We start from the raw sequence: 26,852 nt of genomic DNA, 5'->3' as shown, positions 1-26,852 counted from the left end.
TCACTTCTTGCGTGTCCACACTTCTCTTCGGCAATTCACATTTCTCCTCATCCCTGACCTCTTCAATCAAATTCTCTCACTCCCTTGCTGTCCTCTCTCATTTTGGGTGCGGATGCAAGTTCAGAATGGTATGAATGAATGTATGATTACTGATGGGCTTGTTTGAGTGAGTTGCATATTGAGTAGTGACGGTGACAGGTGAGTGAAGTGTCACATGAGTGCAGGATGAGTAGTGTACTCGTGTGACTGCAGGTTGAGGTATAGTGTGAGCAGGACAAGTGCATTTTGAGTGCAGAGTGACCACTGTGAGTGCAAGGTGAGCGGGTGAATGGTGCAAGTGCATGGTGATCAGTGTGAGTGCATTGTGATCACTGAGTGCAAGGTGAGCGGGTGAATGGTGTAAGTGCATGGTGATCACTGTGAGTGCAAGGTGAGCGTGACAATAAAGGGCGAGAATGAGGAATGAGTTGTCTGAATGCAGGGTGCATTCCCAGACCCATGAAGTAACTCAGCATGTTATTGACGGGGCGTAGACTTTAAGATCTAAGTTAAACTATTGCGGCATTAATCGGGGATCGAGGGTGAATGAAATAAATAATGTGCTGATCCTGCAACAAACTTCCAGTCCTATGGTTAGGGTTACCAGCAGATTATTTTGATGGCCCTGTCGGTACAAAAAAAAGCAGTCACCTAAAGCGGTATTTTCAGCGCTTATCTTGGCATACTTCCCAGGGCCGGCTTTAGTGCTGGTGGTGCCCTGTGCGACAATGTTTGTTGGTGCCCCCCCAATGACCACCCCCACCACGGATTCTCTCACTAGCACCCTTTAACAGTGACCAAGTCTCCATAACCCCACACTCTCAGATGCATTGAATTAGTTATATAGTGCCACTCATACCAGTGTAGGGTGTCCGAGCACTTTGCATCACACACATATTACACAGAGGCAATCAATCATAAGTGTGTAAATCAGTGTATAGGAAATGTTACATAAGCCAAAGGACTAAAAGTATAGGAGTCAACATGTCATCCATATTGGTAGGCAGTATAGTTCAAGAGTGCTTGGTGTGGAGAAGCACAAACTCAGAGTCGAAAAAGAAACAGCATAGTTGGGAGTTTCCTTTAATAATAAGAATTGATTTCTAGCCAAATTAACCCTTTTTGCAACATTAATCAATGGTCTAATAAGGTATTCTTTGTAGTGTGCATGCTGTTCTAGGATGAAAGTTAATAGCTCACTATTCTATATCAGGACTTTAAGTTATAAATTGCAACAAAAGGATGTCTCTTTTGAAAGCAGTAACCTGCTGATCTGCACCCTGTAATCTACTTGGTACATGTTCTTTGCAGCAGGCATATTAACCCTCTGCACTAACTTCACCTAAGTCAAAACCTCAAGTATACAAAACACTGATCTCTCTCCAGGAAGATAATTAATCACACAAGTTATCTTGACAGTTATGTGAGGCCTGGTAATTGCCGGGAAAGAAAAGCTGCAGCAGGTGCTTCAAAAGCACAATAAACTTTTCACACACGGCGCCCCCAGGAAGCCAACTTTGTATTCCTTTCCATGAAATGCATTCTCACACTATGGCAGTGAATGTAAAATCCAAATGTAAGGAATAGGCACAGTGGGGACCCAGGGGGTACTGGAACCAGCAAAAAAACCTAAGCCTCTGTAACCAGTTTACAAAGGCATGTTAAATGGTCTTTAACGACCTGTGAAAAAACACGGGGTGCCGGAGATAGGAATCCAGACACTGCCCACCTGAGCCCCCAGCAGCTCAAGTTTCACTGCAGCAGCCGGGCTGAGACACAGGACGGGGGAAGTGTGGGGGGGCCGGGCAGAAGTGTGACTGGGAAGGCGCGACCCCCTTTGCATCACTCCACGCCCCCCCTGGGGGTCGCGCCCCACAGTTTGAAGACCCCTGCTCTAAGCTGTTAGACTCCACTCCATGCCACTCTACGACACACCAATATTATATATTATATTTTACTCCACACTACCCTACTCCACTTGACTCTACTCCCCTGTTCGACACTTTATCTCCCTCTGCGCTTCTGTACAACAATTCAATCTACACAGCTTCACTGTTTGGCACACTAAGGTACTTAATGCAAGTTCACTCTACAACACTCTACTATTCAGTAAGCCACTTGCCGACACTTTACTCCAGTCTGTTCCTCTACTTATAATAATTTGAAGGTGGTAGCTGAATTGTAAATAAAAGTTATAAACTTTAACTTTATAATTTCTAACGCTTGTGTAGTTTAACTTCAGTTTGTATAGGGAAAAAAGGTTTTCCTAACTATAACTAAGCTTTAACCTCTGTTCTTTTCATTGAAACACACACATATACCAGTCCTATTCTGCCATATGGCTTCACACCCTAGGACATGGCAGCTTTACCAATTCTGATGATATTCTATTTTCAAGAATTCCTGAATGGCTTTCAGCTGGCACTGCTGTATGATATTTAAACTGGTGATCTCTTGGCATGGGATATTTGTGCCAAATTGTAGATGAATTAACAAGATACAACTTTATGATTAAGTGCTGCATTTCTGGAGGGTGAAAGAAGGTGACTGATAGTTGTGGTGATTCCTATTTGGTCCTGTCTGGGCCTACAAAGTTTTTCAAGGGTCTAGGGCTAGATCTCCTGCTTTTCCTACCGCTGCTAAGTTACCATTATGCCTTTGAGCTACGGCACCTGAGCACAATTCTCATCAATATATGCATTCATAAAAACTGGAATAAGCACACATAAATGTTTTAGGAGATATACTTGTTTAATGTTATTCACAGACTTTTGCAGTCAACTTTTCAGAAAACCTTGCTTCTTGTCGCCGATCCAGTGGAAGCTGTGTACATTTTTTAACCATTTATAATGACTCTAATTTTAATATACTGGATCTTTTATAAAAGGAGTTCGGGCCCATGAGAACTCAATATTCACTTACAAAACCAGGTCATCCGATGAACCTTTTCGTAGAGCTAATAGAGACACGATAATGAATAAAAACGGATGAAATTCCTTTCATGTCGACTTAAATTGAAGGAAATGCCTAACTAACATAACATTGTTAAAATATTTCAATTTTGTCAATAACTCGTCAATAGTGACAAACTCTGAATACTCATCAAGTCACTTTTATCAAATATTTCAGAATATGAATGGTTAATACACAAATACAATAGGAACCATCATAAATTTCTTCATTAGTTCAATGTTACAGGTAAAATCACAAATAAGAGAAATACAGTTTATAATTAATTCATTTCAATATCAATAACAGGCATGAGTGGAGAGAAAGAGACAAAAGAAATAGTTCATTGGAATATCAATATGCGATTCGATTTTCATACGAACCTAGATCAATGAAAACTAATGTACAATGTGCAATCGTTAGTAAGAGCTAACCCTTCGGCCGAACAGGTGTAGATTAAGGCAACGTCACCAGCCGATGAAGTGCAAACTAATCTGGACAGCCTCCGTCAGGTATTGCAAAAACAGCAGCCAGCCAGAGAAGCGCAGAGAAAATAGCAGCAAGGCTCTCTTCTCATAGAAACAGCTACTATCAAATTCTTTCTTCCAGTGATAATTACACCCTAAATGTCAAATGTCCAACACCCTAAAGTTACATTTGCAAATTCTTCACGATCTCATTGGCTTTTAAAATGAGGTGATCATCATCTCATTCAGTTCATCCAGGTTCCCTTAAACAGTCCATTGTTAATACGAAAGATGTCATCCTTCCGCTGAAGCAGGAAAAGAATCTTGCAACTTTATTCACGTCCTCGTGCACACTCCACATCAGCTTGCAACATTTGTCGACCAAATCATTCATAGAAGGATAAATATTTAGCCCAGAGAGGAAATTCCTAGAGATGACTTTGTACACAGCTAAACAAACTAAACAGCATTTCAGAACTAGTGAGGGACAAAATTAATTTATTTTGCGGTCTACATTTTAAGAAAGAAAATCACTCCAGCAGAGTTTTGAGGCCTTCATAGGAAAACCTTAAACTGCAAACCGACAATTTTCCTAAAGAACAAAACACACCTCATTATAAAAGAAATATAAAAGAATACATAAGGAATTCGTTATAGCAAAAGATTCATTATTTGGTTTAATTTCATAAGCACAGTCTAATTAGGCTTATTAATAATATTTATGTCTCTCTCGTGTTATAAAGATAAGAAATAAGCATTTCACGAAACATTTTCCATAAGCGGTCTTGTTATTATTATTTCATATTTTTATGTGTAAACTTTTATAATGCAACATTTTATTCAAGACTCTCTCTTATTGTTTTAGCCCATAAAGAAAAGGAATACTTTATATTATTCATATTTTTCTAAATGTCTAATACTACATTTATTACTAAACGTGTTGTGCTTTGTCTTGCGCTTTTTCAGGTAAACTTGTAAAAAGTCACCCAATAGTTTTTCACACATTAGTCATTTATTTTCATTAATAACACGAATACAAGCAGATTTGTTAAAGTAGGATTATTTATTAAAAATCATGCTTCATTATCACTATGACACAAATGATATTGAGTGGGGAACATTTGTTCAATTAAAGGAAAATAAAACGTAACCCTCTTTCAAGTCCAAACTTGTTTTTGACTTGATACCGGCAACCAAGGTTTTGTTGAAACACACTGTGCTCAAGGTCATCCAGATCGCCATACTTCTCAATTGGGTGGACGTGAAGCTTCTCATTACAAATCCTATGAACCTCAGGCACTTCCCTATGAAAATAAAAATTGAGGATTGTACAACATAACATTAGAACAAGCTTGTCTGCAAAGATAACAACTGTACAAACAACCTGACAGACAACAAGAGCATTTCAAAGGCTTTCTCTGATTATTCCTAGACTGCAGGAGGCACTTGGTGCATAATCTTCTAGGATGTATATTCCTTCACCTTGTGGTCTAATTCATTCAGCTTTAAGGACAAAATAAAAAAGCTGTGATGTGTTGATTCTACTGGAGATGTTGCTGGTGAACCTCATTTCCCCTAAGGCTTTGTGGCGTGTGTATCAAAAGCCTCAAATGGAAAGTCACAACTGTCTTTGTGAAGGGACAGCAATGTTTGTTGATTCTATTAGAATGTTTACAGATAAAGATAACCAGAATAATCTTAAAGGTTTAAATCTGACAGCTGTTTTACTTTCTTATACCGCTTTGTAGTTTAAGGGTGGATTAGTAGTGGCAAATCTTTAATTCCCTCCTGCTGTGGATAAGATAATACTTGAAAACCTTAATACTTAATAATACTTAATACTTGATAGTAATACTTGACAATACTTGGAAACCAGGCAATACTTAAAAACCATAGCCTAGACCAGCACACTCTGAGAATGCATCTCTCTTTAGCATGAATAATTGTAAAAGGGGACCTGAGTGCCCATTTAGTAGCTGACACACCCGTTAATGAGCTAGAAGAAATGAGAAAAACTGCTTGTAGTATCACGCTGGCCACTTTTGAGTCTGTTTACAGAATTGCTGTTTTTTGGAATGGTCCCTTTGTAAATGACATACTAGCCAAATGCACTTTTATTGTAAGGAACAAGACATCAGCGATAGGTTACATGGCAGTCGAACAGGTGTTTCTCAGTTGCAATTACTTTCAAGTGCTGTTTTGGTTTGGTAGTGACAATTTTCAGGTTTACATTATTGTCCCACTCTTTTAAAATAAAAAAAACACAAGAGATTGTGTGCCTATCCATTATAGCACGGTACCATGGTACAATATGACAAGGCAATCTAGTAGAGCAAAAACCAGTTGATCAGCAAGAATTAATGATTGTTATTATATACTAAGGAATACTACAAATCACTGATAAAGCCAATAGTAGCCCAGATGTCTGTCATTTGTAATAGCAATCTGAAGACTCAAAGATCAAGCTTGTTTCACGCCATCAAATAAAACTGAATGCAGCAGAAACATTGGCTAACTGTAACAATAAACAAGCATTTACAATGCAATAGGTCTCGCATTACTGAAAGTTTGAGCTATTGGCGTTGCATTATTATTAGCAACGGCAATAGCTCAAACTTTCAGTAATGCAAGACCAATTGCAATGCAAATAATTGTTGGTAGGGTCCACAAGAGACTTTCGCCTACACAAAAGCTGTGTGGTAGGCAAGACCTGTAAAGGACATCCCTGCACCCACTGTAAAAAATCAGCTTTTAGTAGACTGTCTGTGCCCGCAGCACTCACATTTCTTAATGCCGCTGCGCTGCTGCAGTTGTTTATAAATCATCAGTTGAATCATCAGTTTGCATATGGCCATGTCTGAACTGGGGTGGTGGAGTGAGCTAAAGAATGATGATGGATTAAACCCAGATCAGTTGACTGGGGGTGAGTGTTTGATTTGCTCAAGCGCTCCGTCCATCATCCCCTTTGGTATCTCTTTGTTCTCCCTAAGTTGGCAGGGTATGCCCAGACGTGGGTTCCTTGCTCACTTTGCCACTGGATTCAAGATAGCCTGGCTGATGAGGGTTATGAACCCGAAACCGGTCCCAGGATGCTTGTTTCCGGTCCAGGGAAGACATGGCTTGGCAGTTCGGGCTGGACTGTTCCCATGAGGCACAGGGTCAGACTAATTTGCAAATGGCCATGTCTGAACTAGGGTGGTGGAGTGAGCTAAAGAATGATGATGGATTAAACCCAGATCAGTTGACTGGGGGTGAGTGTTTGATTTGCTCAAGCGCTCCGTCCATCATCCCCTTTGGTATCACTATTTTGTAATGTTCAGCAGAGCAAACCATGTCGCTCTTTGGCATGTTTACATACTTTGGCACATGAAATGTAGAATTATCCCTTTTAAAAGCATTTTGTTTATTTAATTGAATTCTTCTCCAGATAGACTCTGAGAATACAACAATCTCTCTCATGTGTTACTCACATGCCCACTCATTGACAGATCAAGAAAATTGGATGTGCTTCTGAGCCTTTTGTAAACTGGCAAATAGAATTGTTGTAACAACTACATTGCTACTTTGTGATTTGAAAGAACCTAATGAAGTATTAGTTAGAGGAAAGCTTTTAAGGGCTATTTTAAAACTAGTAAACGTTTTTTTTTTATTTAATAAATGTGTTACTTTGTAAGGCAAGGTCAATATTTAGTTTTGTGTTTTTGTTTTTAATGACTCGTGGCGCAATAAATGAATTTAATTTGTAAAAGGTTAATCAGAACTGCCTGAAGATGTTTGAAATCTTCACGATTTACTTTGGCATACTGCACAATACATTTTTTCAATACTTGCTGATATTATCTATCATCATCATCATCATCATCATCATCATTAAGTCTTTATTTCGATTAAAATAATCATAAAAGACAGCACAAACAGTATTAAGTCAAAATGCTTAAGATAAGAACACAGAGCTGTAAATAGCAATCATAAGAAATATCGCTAAAAACATTAATTAGTACTAAAAATTGTATCATTTAAAAAGGCTCAGGAGTACAAAAAACCATAATAAAATCATAGAAATACATCGATAAAATGTGTGAGACCAAATAATTCAACACCATTGTAAGTTCATTAACAGGGCCACGCTAAAATAACTTTACGTAAGAGTAGTTATAACTATACTTTGGTTTCTCTTAGTTTTTTGGAACGGATAAGCCAAGCCCATTTCAAAAATTTCGCCATAGCAATAACTATTGGGTCGTTAGTGGATGTCTGCAGAATCCTTAGCGCCTCCGTGGCAGATCTACCTAGGTTCATACAGATAGGTTTCAACCATTTAGTCCTGGGTAACTTATAGGCCGGACACACAAAGAGAACATGAGATATGGATTCCGTCTGGGCCAGGCAAACAGGACAGTGATCTGGCCCATGCAGAAGCCATTTACTTGTAAAGGTGTTGATCGGAAGAGAGCCAACCCTAAACTGGTGTTATAGTTTCCTATCCATTGGTTTTAGGATGACATCCCAGTAAGCTTCAAGCACAAAGTCCTGTTTGTGCGTCAAAAAGTCCCTCGACAGGGTGGGCCTAATAGTAGAGGAAAAATAATTACTCTTAATCATATCCCAATAGGCGGTCTTAAACTCCCTTTTTGTTGGGGAACGGGTTTTGTTCAGGGTGGTCCCATAGACCACTCATCCCCATCCCACACAGGGTGTTTTTTACATTCTGTAGCCATTTGATCTTACCCAAACAACCAACCCCCCTGAAATCCAGAAGAGATTTGGCATATTGGGAAAGCTCAGGAGTGACTCAGAGCCGTCTCCAGAATGCTAATGGTCTATATCGGGCTAAATCCTCAATATGTAAACAACCCAAATCCATAAAGAGGGGCAACAGTGGTGAAGATTGCGGAAGGCTCGTGATAGCTCTGACAAATTTATTCTGGGCTCGTACCAAGATGGAGATGTTCTCATAACCCCATAATTCGGCACCATATAGGATTGAAGTGCTGACCTTGGTGGTATATATTTTAAGAACAGGGGCTATGGGCTTGGTAAACGAGGGGCTATGTTCTTTCACAAGAGCTCCTGCCAGCTGTGCGTGTTTTAAAGCTAGCAAATCAATGTGAGGTTTCCAGTTAAGCTTACTGCCTAAGGTAATCCCCAGGTATGCGAACGCATCTGTCTGTTCTAAAAGGGCATTGTTCATGTACACACTGCTTTTAATGATGTTGTGTTTGTGAAAAACCATGAACTTTGTCTTGTCCACATTTACCAGCCCATGATCTTGACAGAACACCTCAAACCTAGATAAAGCAGCCTGCAGCCCCTTCTGTGTCTTAGATAGGATCAAGGTGTCGTCTGCGAACATGAGCAGTGGTATCCTCAGCCCCTCCAAACTCGGGGCATCAGTATGACATGTGGAGTAATAGTGGACCACCCTGTCAATAAACAGGGAAAACAGTGTGGGCATCAGGACACATCCCTGGCCCACCGCCTTTAGGACAGGAAATGTATTGGTGACCTCACCCTTTGAGCCCCACCTGACCTGTGCATAGTTCGATGTGTGCAATTTGATTAACATGGCTAGTAGCTCCTGTGGCATCCCTGCGTCCGAGAGGACGCTCCACATTTTATTACGAGGGACCAAGTTGAATGCAGACTTAAGGTCGATGAAAGCTGCATAAAGAGATCCTCCCCCTATGTTAACTACTTTCCAGTAAATCATAACAAATCTAAAGACTTGGTCGATGGTGCTAGTAAAGGGGCGAAAGCCGGCCTGCAGTGGTGATAAAATCTCATACTCCTCAATCCACACTTGGATTCTACTGAGGACCAACCTGACAATTAGTTTCTGCATTGAATCAATAAGGCTGAAAGGCCTGTAATTGCCAGGTAGCGAATGATCGCCCTTTTAAAAAATCAGAATAATGACTGCTCCAGACCATGTATCGGGGATAGGTGCACCACTAGCTATGGCGTTGGCTAAAAAAGTGATGTAGGTGACCCAATTCTCTTTGTCATGCTGAAGCAAGTCCGCTGGTATACAATCCGGACCTGGTGTCCTTCCTTTCGGTATCAGTGGGAGAACCTTCTCTACCTCAGAGCTGTCAAACGATAAAATGGTAGGGGGAAACCAAATTGGGGGTGAGACGAGACATTATTTGAATTAGAAAATTGTGCTTCAAAGTACGCAACCCATGATTCTGGTGCTACATGGTTAACTGGTATGTGTGGTGTTCCATTGCTTCCCCACTTAAAACTAGCTGCCAGAATTTGACCATATCCCTATCATTACTAGCTTCATACAAGTCAAGCCAATGTTTGTCGTCCCATTCCTTCTTTGCTGTTGATTTGGTTGCTTTATACCTAGCCCTGGCCGATCTAACTGCGCCTATATTTTTGGATCTAAGGGCGTTCGTTAGTACCTGGTATGTCACTCTGTATGACTTATTGTACCAAGAGGCCATTTTTGCACCAGGCTTTTTCTTCCCTGAAATAGGCTTGATACAAAAGGGTTTTAAACTAGAGAATAGTTCACTATGGACATATAGGACAATGCGGTTAATGTCCTCCTGGGTAGAACAGTTATTGAGAATAGCAACCGAATGAGCAACCGTAGATTTCATCTGCTCCAGGTCTCCTTCTCTTTCAACGAGCCTTGCCCATCTGACTCTCCTATCATCATTCGAAACTACTGCTTCCAATTGGGTGTGGGCAACATCCTTATTGTCTAGTGGGCTCAGAGTCTTGAGTTATAATATCAATGGGTCATGATCACTTTCGGTCCGTACAACAACCGACATGTCTTGTAAGTGGACCCAGAATTCCACATTCAGAAGGATATAATCTATCCTCTTGCTTCTCACACCATTATTAAAAGTATGCGCACCCTTCTGGTCCGACTCCGTCCTCCCATTTGCAGCCCTCACTCCCCTCTCCAGGCACAGACCCTTGAGCTGTAATGCTGCTTCCGTCCATTTATTAATTGGGCTAAGGTCTAGGGGGGGAATATTCCATTGTAAGTCCTCATCAGAGGTTAAATTGCCATCATCTTGATCAAGGGGTGCGAAAGAGCAGTTAAAGTCGCCCGCTATGATCATGTTGCAACCTTCTCTCCTGCTGTCCAAGAGTCTATCAAGGAGGGCAACTGTCTCTGAGCGCCTCCCACCCGGCATCCCTCTTGCATAGATGTTAATTAACAAGATGTCCCATACACGACCCATTCGTAAACGAAGAGCCATAATGTCCGGGCTATCGATTGGTACTACCTCAACGGTATAGCTCGTTTGCTGTCTCACCCAGCAAGTGAGCCCACCGGATGGTCTTCCCTTTCGTCCCCCTTGTGCTGGCTTAGAAAAATGTAAGAACCCGGGATGGTAGCCTTGTTCCAAAGCCCAAGTCTCTTGAAATACCCATATATCGTGCTGTTCAATAAAAGTAGACCAATCACTGGATTCAGTTTTAGATAAAAGCCCCGCGATGTTCCAAGAATCCACTGTAATGCTGGGCTTATAGAGCCCTGGAGGTTCACTCGAGAGAGGTGTCCACAAGCGGTACTTGATGCCACAGTACTGGGGGGGGGGCGTTCGATAAGGAGCCTCCATCTCGGATACACTGGCTGGGCCTGCCCACTTGCTCTCCCAATGCATTTGGTCTTCCCCTAGATAGCCCGCATAATTACCAGCTGCAGCCCTCAATACGTTCATAGTCGTTGTTTTGATCAGGTCAACAGGGTCACTAGTAAAAAAGCCTTGTTCTAAATCCCCATGCCCCCCGATAAGGCTTGTTGTAATTGATGCAGGGCCACCAATGCTATCAAGTCAATCAATACTTTCTAATGATGAAAGGGCGTCAAATCGGTTACTCACGGGGACAGAGTAATTGGAATGCCCTAATGGATGGAATATCCCTCTCCCATTGACACTACTAGTATTTGTTGTGGGTCGGTAGAAAAATCCCAGTGGTAGTACTGTGATAATATCCCTTGCATATTATCTATCATGACTCCCTGGTTTGAGCTCAGTACTGCATTTGAATTAATATGTTTAATTGAATTGTTTCTATTTCAAACATAAATTAGGCACAATAACTTTGCAATCCTGAATGATCAGCCTACACTGTTATGAAATGTGAACCTTGAAGTCATGATCCGTATTGCTGCAGAAAGGTTAGCTCAGACTGGTAAAATTGCAGCTGCTTTCCAGTCTTGCAAGTTTACAATATTTCATTATTTGTCAGCTAAATCATACCCTGAATATATGTTACTTGTGTGTGAGCAAATTGGGATTTTCCATGTTCAAATATTTGAAATTATCTGATATCTGCTAAGTTTCTGTTGTTTCATTACTTGATGTTGTTATTTACACACTGGCCCCCAATATCCAGGCAACATCTATGCTTTTAACCTTTAATTCAATTATAATGGGTAGATTAGTAGGTATCCATCAGTACACTAACTAGCTGCAACAATGTTAGACTAGTTGTAAAACGCTTTTATTAATCCGCTGTCCATTTAGTGTCATAGGCTTAAAAACTTTTTGAGCCCTGGGAGATTCAACATAAGGAAGATGTCTTTGTTTGTCGGATGTATCATTAGAATCTCACAATTTCGCACCCTTCTGTAAAACTTTTCTGACTCTCGGTAGTCCAATGATGGAGCAATAACTATTGGGATCTTTAGGATCAAGCGAAGGCTTTTCCATAGGGGAATGAACTTTCCCCTTCCAGAGTGGATTTGTTGATGTATTGAATACTTGGACCAGAAAATACAACTGTCAATGGCAAACCAAGTTATGTATGTTGCCAAAAGCCTGTTCAACAATTTTTTGCTCGTACAAAAGTCATTCATTTCATTCTTGCCTACCTCCCACATATTTTTAAGAGAGTTCATGTGAATAGTTTATTCCTCTGTAACAGAAGCTACATGTTGCCCGGAATGCTGGAATCAGATTAATATTCGGCAAATATTTTTAAAGCCTGATCACCTCTCCACTGTTTAAAGATGGACGATCAAGGTTTTTTCACATTCGTAGGAATATATGTCAAGAAGTCATATACCTCTAGGACTGACTGTGACCACTCTGTCCTCAAAGGGCTCTTCGCTATGCCGACAAAGACCATTATTTTATCATCATGTGTCATCTCCTGAGACCGGGTAAAATATCTTATTACCTAGTTTCTAGGGGCCAGATGTACAATAATTTGGATTACAATTAACAACTTGTGATTCTTACTAAATCGTAATTAGGAAATCACAATTTCTAATGTACTGAAGAATATATTGAAAAATAGCTATTCCTAGTGGGGTCACAAATTGGCCTAGCTCATGAATATTAATGAGTTAGGTTGCAATTTGTAACCCACTAGGAGGAGCTGCCATCACAAGGATGGTGGCCCAGTAGGGTCTGCAGACCACCATGTCTGTGATTGCTTTAAAATAAAACATTTTTTTTTCAAATGCAGCCTGTTTTCTTTACAGGGAAATGGGATTTGTGGAACCACTGCCTGCTCTTCCTATTGATGAATGGGTTATCACCTCCTTCAAGGTGTCGGTAAAATATTAAACTTTTGCAATCAGAATTTGGTCGCAAAACATTAATACATACCACTACAAATCAGTATTTGGTAGGGATGCCCCAAACACGCCCTTTCAAATACCGACTTGCAAAGCCAAATTGTGATTCTGTAATAAGTTACTGAATTTGGCTTTTGTACATTACAAAATGTATTTTTGTAGTTACAAATGGCCAGATTCTGCGAAGCAGGCTGTTTGCAACCTCCAAACAAGTTTTGTACATATAGCCCTAAAGTCTGCAATTCTTTGCCTTTATAAGATTTGAAGAAGAGATAAGCTCTGATCTTTAGACTCACTTATTCTTTTAAACATTTTTCCTGACTGTATAAAGGTAATGTGCATCTAAGTACCCTACAAAGAATTTCGAATATCATGTAATTGGAATTACACATCATTACTCAAACAATAAATAAAACAAGCATAAGCTAATTATGATGTCATGAGAAAGATCATAACATATTTATGATATCTCTTGTAACATCACCTTTCTTATCTCTAGTGACGTTACCTATGACATCTCTCCTATAAATGCAATTTGCTTGGTTTTCTACTGTCAGTAAGTTTTTTTTTAATTTAAAAAGTTTTATATAGCGCGAACTTGACCCTAGAAGGGTATCAGAGCGCTTTACAAATAGTTCAATAAGTAGAAAGTAGATAGCCAAGAAATATAAATGCTGACATTGTCCGTTCCAAATCAAGACTCAGACGGCATGTGCAAGCCGTGGATGGAGAACTGCATCATATCAGTATCCAGAGAAAGAGTCAGTGGGTTTAGTTCGGAAACTTATTGATTAAACGCAGTTTGACTTCTTTTTTGAATGAAGTGATTGAAGGGATCAGTCTGATTTCAGGGGGCAGGTAGTTCCAGATACTTGGGGCCAATCCAGAGAAGGCTCGGTTATCGTTTTTCTTTTACCGAAATTTTTGAGGTTTCAACAGTAAGGCGCTGGTGCTTTTGGATGATCTGCCACTGCCGGACAGTTCCAGTTTGTGAGCTAGGTACTTCGGTGTGTTGAAGTGTAGGCCTTTATGGGTCATGCAAGCAATTTTCATCTGAATCCTTGCCTCATAAGGGAGCCAGTTTAGTGCCTTCAGATCCCATTGTGTAGGGGTTGGGTTTTTAAATAGACTGATGTTTGATAATTTCCAAATGTTACTTGGACGATTTCTGGCTTTGTCTAGTTGTACTCTGAAGAAATTTGCTTTTAAGTTTCTGATGTGAATATTGTATGTGTTCCTCAGTGACTGCAGGTGCTTGAGGTGTTCTAGGGACGGTGAGGATCCCCACACTCGTTCGGCTACTCTCAAATTGCGTCTTTCTTCATTTAGGCTCCCATTGTACCATGGTTTGGAGTCACTAGTAGACGGTCTTTTTAGCTGTAAGGGCGCACTGTATCAAGAATGGTCGCCATGGAGTTGTTGTAGTGGTTTGTAAGGTCATGGACATCTGACATGTTCGCTGAAGGAGGTAGGACGTTATTGCTGGGGGATGTCAAGTCATTAAGGTCTATGTCGCGAGTGATCCTTTTCCATTGTCTGGGTTTCTTAAGTCTGATTCGGTGATGAGAAAGGTGATGCAGTGGTGGTCTGTCCAGTCGAATGGGACGATAGATTAAAGTTGAATGGAATTTGCTTTAGCAATGATTAGTTCCAGGGTCGCACCCATGTTGTGCATAGAGCTGTCGCAGATTTGGTTCAGGTTAAGGTCTGCTAGAAATGATTTTAGGCTGTTAACTGAGGTCGTTCCAATTAAGGTTGAAGTCTCTGAGTAAGATCTGGGAGCAGTGTTGTCCTACATTGGTAGTGATGATTTCCATGATTTGTTCGATGAACAAGAGGTTGTCGCGTGGAGGGTGGTAGATCACGTGTAGTGTTCATGTTGGTTTGTTGTTACTCGCAATGTTTATGCAAAGGTATTCACAAACGGATAACTCAATGGTTTGCAACTGATTCACTGCGAGGTTACTGTGTTGTATCCTCGCAATGCCTCCACCCATTCCGTTCGGTCTGTCTGATCCTATGATGTTATAGCTAGGTGGGACTAATATGGCTAGGATTGGTGCAGAGGAGTCATTTAGCCATGTTTCTGTTAGGAGTAAGAGGTCAAGTTTATGGGCAAGGATAAGGTGAGCAATGTCCACTGCGTGTTTCATGGCCGATCTGCAATTTAGAAGCATGCATTTCAGGTGTGGTTAGGTGTCTACTGAGTTTGTCTGTACAATGGGAACCTGCTTAAGGTTGCACTTATTTACGTCTCTCGAGCTAGGCCTCGGTTCTCTGTGTGGGTTTGAGGCTATTGCTAGTATGGGAGCCATGTTGTCTGGGTTTTCGTGGTGTGCAGGATTATATGTGAGGAGAAGGGAGTGTATGTCATTGTCCAATAGTGGATTCTTAAGCCTTACAGGCCTTTTGGATGCATTGTGGTAGGGTATAGATTGCCATCTAGTGAGAGGGGCTGGTGAGATGGTTGCCAATCTGGTGTAAGGAGTGCCTGTTTGTTTGAATTGTGAGTGGTATGTGTTGGGTTGTGGATAAATATGCCTATTACTTTCTGGAGCCCTTTTTGGCCATTTGTGATAGGCCACCTCTGACGTGATATTTATTAGGCTCTGTAGGTCAGACTTGAGTTGGTGTAGGTCTTGTGTAATTTTGTCAAGTCTAGATTCATTTGCGTCGTGGGAGCATATCGTTGTGGTTTGGGGCAGAGGGGCGGAAGGTGGGGGGGTGCACTGGATTGTGTAGGTGGGTTGGGGCTGGTCTGAGGGAGCTGGTGAGGTAGATATCTCTATAATGAAAGATTAGTACTAAATGTCAACTATAGTTTGAAACTAAAACGTACTGTAATTCGCCAATCTTCTCTGTCCTCTAGCTGACTGTGCATATTTCTCATACTTGCCCCCTGATAGTGCCCATTCTCTTATGCCTTATTTCCTCTGTTTTGCCCCATGATCGCACTTGTCTTTCATTTTTGTCCTTCTGCTGTGCCCATGATTGTGCTTTTATTGTGTTTACATCCATCTGTTTTCACCCTTATTATGCTTTTTGTGAGTATTTCCCTATGCTTGCCCCTCCTTGTGCTTATTTTCATGTACCTGCCAGATAGCCGCTCCCCACCTGTTTTTCCTGCCTCCTTCCAAACCCCTCCCCTGATCACTGCCTCTGCTGTGCTGCCTCCCGCCTAACCCTGCCCACTGCCTCCCAGCACCCGCTCCTCCCAGGACCTACTTACAGGAGGCTGCAGCGCGACCCTTTGAGCAGGTCCCAGCCCAGCTCTCCCTCATGCAGCCAGCCCCTGATTCTGCTTTGCCCATGATACTGCTCTCTTTTCTCTCCTGTGCCTCTTCACTCTGCTGTGCCTCTAGCTGACTGTGCATATTTCTGTTACTTGCCCCCTGATTGTGCCCATTTTATTGTGCCTTATGTCCTCTGTTTTGCCCCAAGATCACACCTATTTTCTTGCATTTACGTCCATCTGCTGTGCCCTTGATTGTGCTTTTCTTGTTTATGTCCATCCGCTTTGCCCCTTGATGGCACTTTTTTGTGCTTATTTCACTCTGATTGCCCCTCCTTGTGCTTATTTTTGTTTGCTTGCCAGATAGCTGCTCCCGCCTGTTGTTCCTGCCTCCCACCTCAACCCTCTACTGATCGCTGCCGCTGCTCTTCCACCTCCTGCCTAGTCCCACCCACAGCCTCCCAGTGCCCACCCTACTCTCAGGACCTACTTAATAGAGGCTACAGCGAGTGCGCCAAAGACGTGCCAAAGGCAAGCCCATCTGTGCCTGTCCGAGCCTGGACTGCGCCTAGTCCCAGGACCACCGTTCTATGGCCCACCAGCAGGTACAACACCTCCGTCCTCCATGCCCTAAACACCAGCTGACTCAGCGAACACTGCTGCCAAGCTGCAAGCTACATTAGGACAATTCTCTTGCACCAGATGCACCTTCTCCTGTACCAGTACGACCACCCATCTCACCACAAAGCACCACGCCAACCTCTTGCCACACCATACCAGAAGCGACACACTGTCTCCACTGCCTACTCCTCAACACGTACTCCATCTGCAAGCATTCCATCGAGTTATGAGACCTCATCGCCTCCCTCACAACCAACGTAGTCTTCCCCACCAAAACCTGGCTCAACCCCTCATCAGTCCCTTACATCGCCACAGCGATCCACGATGGATATAAAATCACTCTCCAGGACTGCATTACCAAACTGGTAGGAGGAACAGCCATCATCCACAAAGAGACCGTACAGTGCACCACCACCACTGAAAATACCCCCATTCCCTTGGAACATCTCAGTTTGAAGCTCTACACTGACTTGAAGACAATCATCAGAGGCACCCTTGCATACCGACCCCCCCGGCCTGCGCTCCAGCGTCTGCAACTCCATTGTAGACTTTATTGTACCTCTAGCCCTAGACTCTAAGGACTTCATCTTCCTCTGTGACCTAAATTTCCACATCGACAACCCCAGCGACAAGAACACCGCACACCTCCTCAACAGTTGAACAGCCTCGGATTGACCCACATCATTTCCATACCCACACTCCCTGCAGAATACTTGCTGGACCCCACCTTCTTCTCCAGCGACTTCGTCACATGCAGCCATCTTACGGAGCACACATGCACCGATCACTCCATTGTCCACTTCAGCAGCTCCTGCCCTTGCACCACCACCCCCAAGATGACCAGCTTCCCACTGCAGTTGGAGCTAAATTTCATAGACCAGACGGACAGACACCCTCAACATGCCAACCCTGCTACCACCACCAACCTTGAACAGGAAATCAAAACTTCAATGCCTGGATCACCCACTGCGCCAACAGCATTGTCCCCATTAACAGCATCAACCAGATAAGATCCTCCAAAATGGCCAGCTGATACACCCAGTAACTCAGAACAGTGAACCAGGACCGCAAACAGCTGGAGAGTAGATGCCGCGCCAGCAAGAACACCTCTGACAGTGCAGCCTTCAAGACCTCCCTCAACCTCTACCACCTCCTGCTGAAGCCTACAAAGAAGACAGCCCAAACTGCACGCATCAATACCACCACGAATAACACCAAGGAACTTTTCAACATCATGAAAGAATTCTTCAACCCTGCTGCCAGCGAAAACAACATTACACCCTCACAAGAGCTGTGCAACAACTTAGCCGACTTCTTCCATGACAAGATCACAACCATATACAGAAACTTCAAACCCCACCCCACACCCACAGCCTTCCTCGAAAGATATGCCACCACTGCAACCAACACGAACCTCAGACTGACCACCTGGAGTCTCCTGTCCACCCATGACACCACCTCCATCATGAAATCTATCTACTCAGGAGCGCCATTACCGTATCTTCAACCTCCAAAACCAAAGGATTGGCCAGGAACTCACCACCGTACTCAACACCTCAATTTTCCGTGACACCTGGAAACACGCCGAAGTCAGACCACTACTCATGAAACCCTCTGCTATCCCCAGCAAACTCAAAAACTACTGGCCAATCTCCCTGCTCCCATTCCCAGCCAAGGTACTGGAGAAGAATATCAACAAGCAACTCACAACACACCTGGAGCAGAGCCAGCTACTCAACGCCTTCAAACCCGGCTCCCACAGAAATAACAGCATCGAGGCCACCCTGATTGCAGCCACCGATGACATCCTAACGCTCCTCGACCAATGAGAAACAGCAGCTCTGGTCCTTAGACACCGTATCCCACCACACGCCGATCGAGAGTTTCCACCACATTGGCATCCAAGGGGATGCACTCATGGATCATCTCCTTCCTCACTGGAAGAACACAGAAGACTCGCCTACCACCTTTCACCTGCGAACCCAAGGATCTTGTCTGTGGTGTCCCCCAGGGCACTTCCCTCATCCCCATGCTCTTCAACCTATATATATTAACAAAGACAATGTCTCAACAGGGGAAGTAAATAAGGGGACCAATCAATACACAATTCAATCAATAGCCAGGAGGGACAAGAGAGACCAAAAGATTGAGAAAGTAAACAAGTTTTATAATTGAATACACAATTGGTATGTATAATTTGAAATAACCATAACATACATATGTGCACTGACAGTGAAGTGAACAAGTGAACGGCGCAGTGACATAAGTGTTAAAGTGACAACAAGGTACGGCAAAATAATTCAAAAAAATCCAGGGTCGAGGAGGAATGTATATACAATGAATAATTCGCACATAATATTTAAGATCACACAGGACCCTTTAATTGGCCGCAAATAATGTTGACCGGACAACATTATTTGCGGCCAATTAAAGGGTCCTGTGTGATCTTAAATATTATGTGCGAATTATTAATTGAATTGTGTATTGATTGGTCCCCTTATTTACTTCCCCTGTTGAGACATTGTCTTTGTTAATACATTTACCCGGTCTCAGTTGGGTTAACGGGCTTGCTCCTGTTTTTCTTGTACTTCAACCTATATATGACCCCACTGGCCAACATGGTCAGATCCTACAGTCTCAGCATAATATCCTATGCTGACGACACCCAACTCATCCTCTCTCTTACCGATGACTCCACCAACACCCAGACCAACTGTCCCAGATGCATGAGGAATGTCGCGTACTGGATGAAAAACAAATACCTGAAGCTGAACAAGGACAATGCGGAAATACTGCTCTTTAACAACAGAAAGCCATGGAACGGCTCCAGGTGGCCATTAATCCTGGGACGTGCACCCATAACCTCTGACCACACCAGAAACCCTCAGAATCCTAATTGACAACAAGCTCACTGTGAAATCACAGATCAATGCCGTCTCCTACACCTACTTCCTCACCCTGCATAAGCTAGGTAAGATCTCCAAGTGGCTATCCCTACACACGAGATGCACCTTGAGGCAGGCCCTTATCCCCAGCCGACTGGACTACGGCAACGCTCTCTATGGAGGAATTGCTGCACATCTTCAACAGAGACTTCAAACAAAACAGAACGCCGCAGCCAGACTCATCCCTTACCTACCTTGATGAATCCACATCACACCCCACCTCAGGCAACCCCACTGGTTCCCCATACCGAAGGTGATGCCAATTCATGCTGCTTACCCACGAACACAAGGCTCTACACAACCAAGGACCTGCCTACATTAACCGCCGTCTGAACTTCCACCAACCGTCAAGAAACCTACACTCCGCTGACCTGTCACTTGCCCATACTCCCTGCATCTACTAAAGCAGAAGTGGAGGACGCTCCTTCTCCCACATCGCAGAAAAGACCTGGAACAGCCTCCCCACACAGCTCTGGACAATCATCTCCCTGCCGGGATTCCGAAAAGCCTTCAAGACCTGGCTGTTCAAATGAACCTCCGGGACCTGCAAGCGCCTGATAACCTATAGAATGATTAGCCGCGCTTTATAAATCCTGATTGATTGATTGCGTTATGGTTCACTATGCAGTCGTCCCTGGGGACGGGAGTGCATAAGAACTCTGGAAATTGTTCTGGTTGGCAATGATCAAACCACTCAAACTGTTGCAGGTTAGAGTGGAAGGCAGAGCTTTAAAAGACAGATTGAGCAAACTTAACTACAGAGAATATGTTGCTAGACAGCATTCTGAAGGGGCTACGGCGGGACATATCCACAACTGGATCCTACAATCTAATAGGGCTAGAACTCCAACAGGAGCTATATATGACCAAGGGGTCTCCGTCCTTTCTCAACTAAGGCTGACGGAGAACTCAGTGACTACCACCACCGCCTGCAATCAACTGAAGCATGGAGCACACACACCATGCTGCTTAGCTAAACCCAGAGTGGAAATTTGAACATTCACTAAGGAAAAGACAAGACCCCAGGCATTCTCCTGCTATGCTCTTAGAATCTAAAAAGTCCTTAGGCACTGGAGCCTGCCCCCGAAATGTTTTTTCTTAACTCATTACTGTTCATGACATATTTAAGGAATAGATAGTACTGCAGTCTGCAATTTCTTCTGCCCCCCCCCCCCACATGGGCACCATATCATTTCTCATAAAAACACTGAACGCACGTCAATCTTCTAGTTATATTATTCTAAACACATTTGAACAAATCGAAAATCATACCACGCTTTTTGGTTCGGTTTATTTATTTATTCAGTTAATGCGTGCTTCCGTTCCCAGACACGCAACTGAAACGGTTGTCTCCTGACGCTGTTGTGCAAGGTTTCCTCGCTTAGCCTGCCGTGTGTTGGCATCTTCCTATTTCAACGCTGACTTTTTCTATTTAAAAAGCTATTAATTGTCCCACATTATATTTGCTACTCCCTGGCAAATGTACTGTAATGCCTTTTGGATGTGCGCCATGCAAAGTACTTACATTAGGTTTTGATGGAGGGTTTGTCCTAATGGAACTGATAACTGTTTGCCGTTGTGTTTTTTGAATGCATTTGCCATCGCGAATTGAATAACTTTTCTCCTTCTACAGTTGCGTTTCTGAGCTGGCCCCTTGTTTCGTCCCTCACATGGATTTATCAGTATAACCCATCCATCATTCCTGGTTTGTGTGTGTCTGCCAGCAGGTGTTTGAAAGCGAGGTATATTCTATTTAAAGCAAACGCGCAAGCCTTGCCTTCCTTTTAACCAGAAAGAACGTTTTATACAGCTGCTTCAGGATCATCAGAATGGATTTATTTTTTAAAGTTACCTGGGGCTTTGAGTAAAAGTAAGGAACTGTGCACCAAATGATGTACTAAATGCAAAGAAAAGAGGAAAGTCAGAAAGATGGCATGTATGACATTCCTCCAAGCTAAAAACAGTCTTAGGTCTTACTGCTGGGTGGGAGAGTCACTCGGCAGATTCATTGCAAAATTCAAGTAACCAGATTATTGATGCCATGCATTTAATACCGACTTCCAAAACCACAACGCTGGTACAGCAATCCAGAGATTAGAACTGAATGTGAAGGCAGTGTGCTCCTTTTGAAAAGCTGGTGCTGCCAATGTATTCCACTGGAGTTTGCAACAGGACTAGTTAATACCCTATACAGGAAACCAGTGCAATTGAATTTGTAATCTTAACAATTGCCCTTTATGTAAATATTAAGTTTCCTCTAGCTTGTAATCCAAATTGATGACTCATTTGTGAAAACAAACAATTGAAAGTCTTTATCATTAAGGTCAACTGCTCTGGTTCCAAGATGTCTGTCTACAGCTTCATAGAAGAGCAGTTGGTAGGAATTCCAACACAAATCCTGGATGGAGTAAGTAACTATGAATCATGATTGCCTAACAAGGATGCTATAGACCATGAGGAGCTTATACTCTAGGCTTTCAAGATGGTCACCACCGTTGGCAAGTCTTGTGAGAGTCCTGTGGGCCCTTGGGACATGTCATTTTTCTTGCCTTTACGCCAATGTTTGATGGAAAGCATCCTGTGAAGACTTGAGACTTCTGTCAAAGCAGCGCCTATACTCTGTGCACCCTTCCACCCTATAATGCTCCTGAAGATTTGCATATTCAGAAATCTCTATGCCACACCCCTTATAGGGGCCACATCGACTACTGGTCCTCAACCGTGGTGGTTAAAGATGTTTAGCCTGGTGTCCTGGTCCATACTACTGTGGCTCTACAAAGCGTGTCAAATACAACACTTTCTTCTGTTTGACTCTCGGGTAGCGAGGTTGCAGTCAAAAGCTCCTCAGGGATTTAGTAGTTCCCAAAAGCCAACCAAGGAACACAATGCTATAATGTCCAGCTGAGTGCATATCTTTAATGGAAAAAGAAAGTACTTTAATCTTACAATATAACTAGCAAATACACTATCCAGTGAATATGTCATACAGTGTTGTACGTTGTGCTTTAACTGTGAGGCACTTACATACCCCTTGCTTCCCGTTAACCATAATCGTGACCGCAGTGGTTGTGTTCCCACTATTACCATCCTCAATATGCTGTGGGCAGAGGCAAGGACTAGGGTCAGCTGCCTTTATCTCAAACCTCCTCACAAGTTAAGTTAACAATTTAGTTCAATGTCTTTAGCAGGTTATTTTTCAAAAGTCACAAGTGGGTGCAGCAGATTCACACGTGCCTCATTGATCTCCTCCTCCTCCTTGGTTTTGGCATTCTCTCAAGCCCATGGAAGGCTGGTGGGCGTCACAGGATTACACACTCTGGAATGGTCTTGTTACAGCTCACTCAAGAGCAGTGTAGAGAGTTTAGGTGGACCCTTTCACAAAAACTGTCACTCCTTGATTGTTGGTTAGCTTTCTCTGTGATCTTCATGCTGGGAACATTCTGAGCCTCTCCTGTTGGTCAGCCTCACCCCCTGTAAAGCCAGGCATACTCCTTCCCTCACTCAGCTGGCAGGCAGGCAGGCAGGCTTCTAAGCTCTTTAGTCAACTCCACAATTCTTCCACCAAAAAGTGTTGACTTCAGGCAATGTCGCCTTACTTTTGTGAGAATGGTTGACAGGCAGACACCAGCCCTGGTTCCACAGCCGCTCTTGGAGTACTCTGTTGAGCATTCCCCTTCTTGATCAAGGAGAATTTAAGATTCACACAAACTGAGGTTGTTTGGATCACTATTTTATACACATTTTCCAGACATGGGATGTGTATCCACTGTGTAAGGCTTCAGAACCCACTTTGGTTGGTTATCTCTCAAATTTCCAGACTGCTCTTCAGCCACAAACTTTGTGAAAAGTGATGTTTCTCACAGCGGATAACACTGGATTTGACTCCAAGCATAAGTACCCAAAACATAGGCACAATGAAGTGTGATATTTCTGCAGCTGGCTGTCTTCTGCCTTCCTGAAGCAGTTATCAGAAACAGACAAATGGGCAGGCACTCCCTAGAAACTTACTCACCTTAAATAACAGAAACAGCAGTTCCACCTCTCACCCTTACCATCCACCAAATGGCAGTGCTCAGGAAAAACTAATCAGCAGCCATTTGAAAACAAGGATCCCGTGGAATTTCTAAAAATAGCAGTGTCTTCAGCTTCCTCTCTTCAAGGTCTGGGTTTCTGCCCTTCAGCCACAATAATGCAGGCAATACAGTTCGAGTGTCTGGAGGAAGCTATTGGATAAATTCAGAAAACTCAGTATGCTGGCACCACCACTCTATGTGATGAATCCATTGAACAATAGTAGCCCATTGCCTAATATGAAGGCATGCTTGGTGTGCTTCCCCAGGTGAGAGGACAAGTCCTGGACCTCACATTATGAGAAGCAGGCCTAGGCTTCTGCACACACACTAGAGTTACCACATGCCAGTGCCAAGATGAAAGTCAGAAAATCAATTTTACATGCAGTGGGCACTAGGGCTATGTACAGTACATCAGTTTATTGTGCGAAGGTAATTCTGAGCCCACACTTAGAGTAGGACATCCCTTGGAACTGACACATAAATGTATATGTGTCATGCACCATATCATGGCACCGTTGCGGCAGTCCTAAGAGACAGCCATGGCTAAGTTTTCTCTGCATGTATATGGTACCAGCAGGAAATTCCACCCAGGTGTGTTCAAGAAGAGAGAATATTATCTGAAGTAAATTAAGTCAATAAAAGAGATGGACTTAGGACATTTTCTTTTAGGTTTATCACATAATTGGTCTGCTGTTCGAAAATAGTCAATCCTTTGGCAGGACTCCTCTGGGAATGCCCGAACATAGTACCCTTTTGGACGAAGGTAGCTCGGACGATGTCGATCGTGGTGGGTTCGCAGGTCCCGGTGGAGCCCAAATGGCTTCTTCTTATGATTAAAGGTCCCACAGACTGGTCCAGATATCATGAAATTTGGCTTGCGTTGGCGGCCGGAGTGGCGAAACGTGACATTGCCAGTTGTTGGGGGGCGCCGGAGCCGCCGCAGTGGGATCAGTGGCTGAGGGACTTGGATTGGTGTCAGAGGGCGGAAGAAACCATATATAAGGCCAGGGGCTGCGCAAGAAAGTGGCATAGGGTGTGGGGTCCATGGATGAGGTTTCGGGGTGCTCGGGGGGGCGGAAGGGGGTCCATGATGAGCATGTCCTTGGTTTATTATGTAGACTTGTATGGATACCATGCACGGGAATTTGTCACTAGGCATTGTAATGATGGCTGTATTATGTTGGGGACTGTGAGCAAAGTTAATAAAAAGAGTTTAAAAAAAAAAAATCCTTTGCCAGGACTTAATTTTTGAGAGGCCCAGTTACTGTTGGGCTGTTTCTTTTAAACTGATATTTATCCTTGCTCGGTATGCAATGGACTGGAAACTCTCAAAATAATGAAGAACCCTGATGGTGACGAAATATATTTATGGAGCTAGACTTCTACCAATAACTTTATATCCTGGCATCGCAGAGGCGGAAAAAAGAAGGCAGATAGTAAAAAGTGGTGATCAGCTGGTTTTGACACCCTTCCGAAACTGAAGATAATGAATTTCCAACACACAGATGGAACGGTAGGGCATTCCAGTATTTAGGACAAGATCAGAAAAAAAAAGTGGGGTCTCCCAGTCAAATTCTTCTGATAGGATGATTGCTTCCAGCAGAAGTGCTTCAGTAGATACAAAGTCTGCCTGGAAGTATAGACTGATTGGGGATTCTAGAATGGCTGAATGTAGGTGAGGTGCTCAACACAAGTGCACAGAGATTTTTTTTAAAAAACAGGCGTTTTTTCCACCAAAAGACAATGGAGAGTTCTTACATGATTGGATAATGAGGTAGAAGTCCTACGGTGAACTTGGCAGCAAGATTTTTTTCTCTGATTTATTCATTATATAAGGAATTTAGCGATGCCCAAGTAGAGAGAATTACAGTAGTGAACACATGGTTGAATGATAGCTTGGACCAAAGATTTGCAAAAATCAGGAAGAAGCAACGGGACAATGATGTGCACCATTCACTGGCCCTGATCCTGAAATGAAGAGGTCAATTGTACTTGTGTTCTCATTTTGTGCCCCTTTTCGAGGCTTCACAGTAAACCAGTCTGACTCCCAGACCATCCATTTGCTTGTTGTTCTCCTGATCTCTTATGCTTAGTGATATGGAGATGGCATGCTTTGAAGGGACGACACCCACAGACGGACGGTTTTTCGGCAGGAACTACCATTGAACACTATATAGAGATAATGACACAACGCTCTCCTCCCCCGGTAATGAGGCCAATAATGACCATATAAATGACACCCATTCCTCGTTACGCACTAGAATGTCAGGCAACGTACTTGTCCTGATGACCTTGAACTAAATAAGTTGGTGTTTTCTTCCGCTATCTACTTAATGGCCATTGTCCTAAGATAGTTGTGTTGCCATATTTTCTGTTATTGAACAGAAGGATCCTTCCAGGAGACCTCAGGTTGCCTGAACACTGTTAAGGTAAGGCCGCAGAGTGTAGGTGACCTCCGTCATCCAGGCAGCTGGAGTAGGGTTGATTGGACTGGTGCTCTGCACAGCAAAGGGGAGGACGTTATTCTGAGGAGGAAATGACGATAGGGAAGAGGTTTAATGAGAAGGGCTTTACTACACTTCTTCCCGTTTTATCTCTTCCTTGAACTGTACATGAAATTGAATATCATCTGAATATTGTTATCTTATGTTAGGATTCTTCTTAAGCGCACATACACTGCAAAGTTTCATGGCTCTAGAGTCAATGACTTCCACAGTTTCTTAGCTAAGCCCTATGGACTGAAAAGCTTAAGCCCTCCAGTCAAGCTTTTTGAAATTGACCAGGAGATTTGCAGACTCCGTTTCGTTTCTGTTTTTTATTTTAATTTTTAATAAAGACCAAAATATGTATGGTATACATTTGAATGAACAGATTCACGTTTAACCACGTGTCCTTTCTTAAACAAGTCAATTCAAGTGTTAAATGTGGCTGGATATACTTTCGCCGCCATTTTGTTTTCCTTTTCAC

At 42.9% G+C, this 26,852-nt stretch overlaps 1 protein-coding gene across 2 annotated transcripts in view; it reads left to right on the top strand.

Moving 5' to 3' along the window:
• Window positions 1–26,852, top strand: part of DGKQ (diacylglycerol kinase theta) — a 1,093,519-nt gene that overhangs the window by 660,409 nt on the left and 406,258 nt on the right. The gene's annotated exons all lie outside the window — the stretch shown is intronic.

The sequence above is a fragment of the Triturus cristatus genome, chromosome 2_1, assembly GCF_964204655.1.
Source record: "Triturus cristatus chromosome 2_1, aTriCri1.1, whole genome shotgun sequence".
In the NCBI taxonomy this organism is placed as follows: Eukaryota; Metazoa; Chordata; class Amphibia; order Caudata; family Salamandridae; genus Triturus; species Triturus cristatus.
This window is presented reverse-complemented; position numbering and strand designations above follow the sequence as displayed.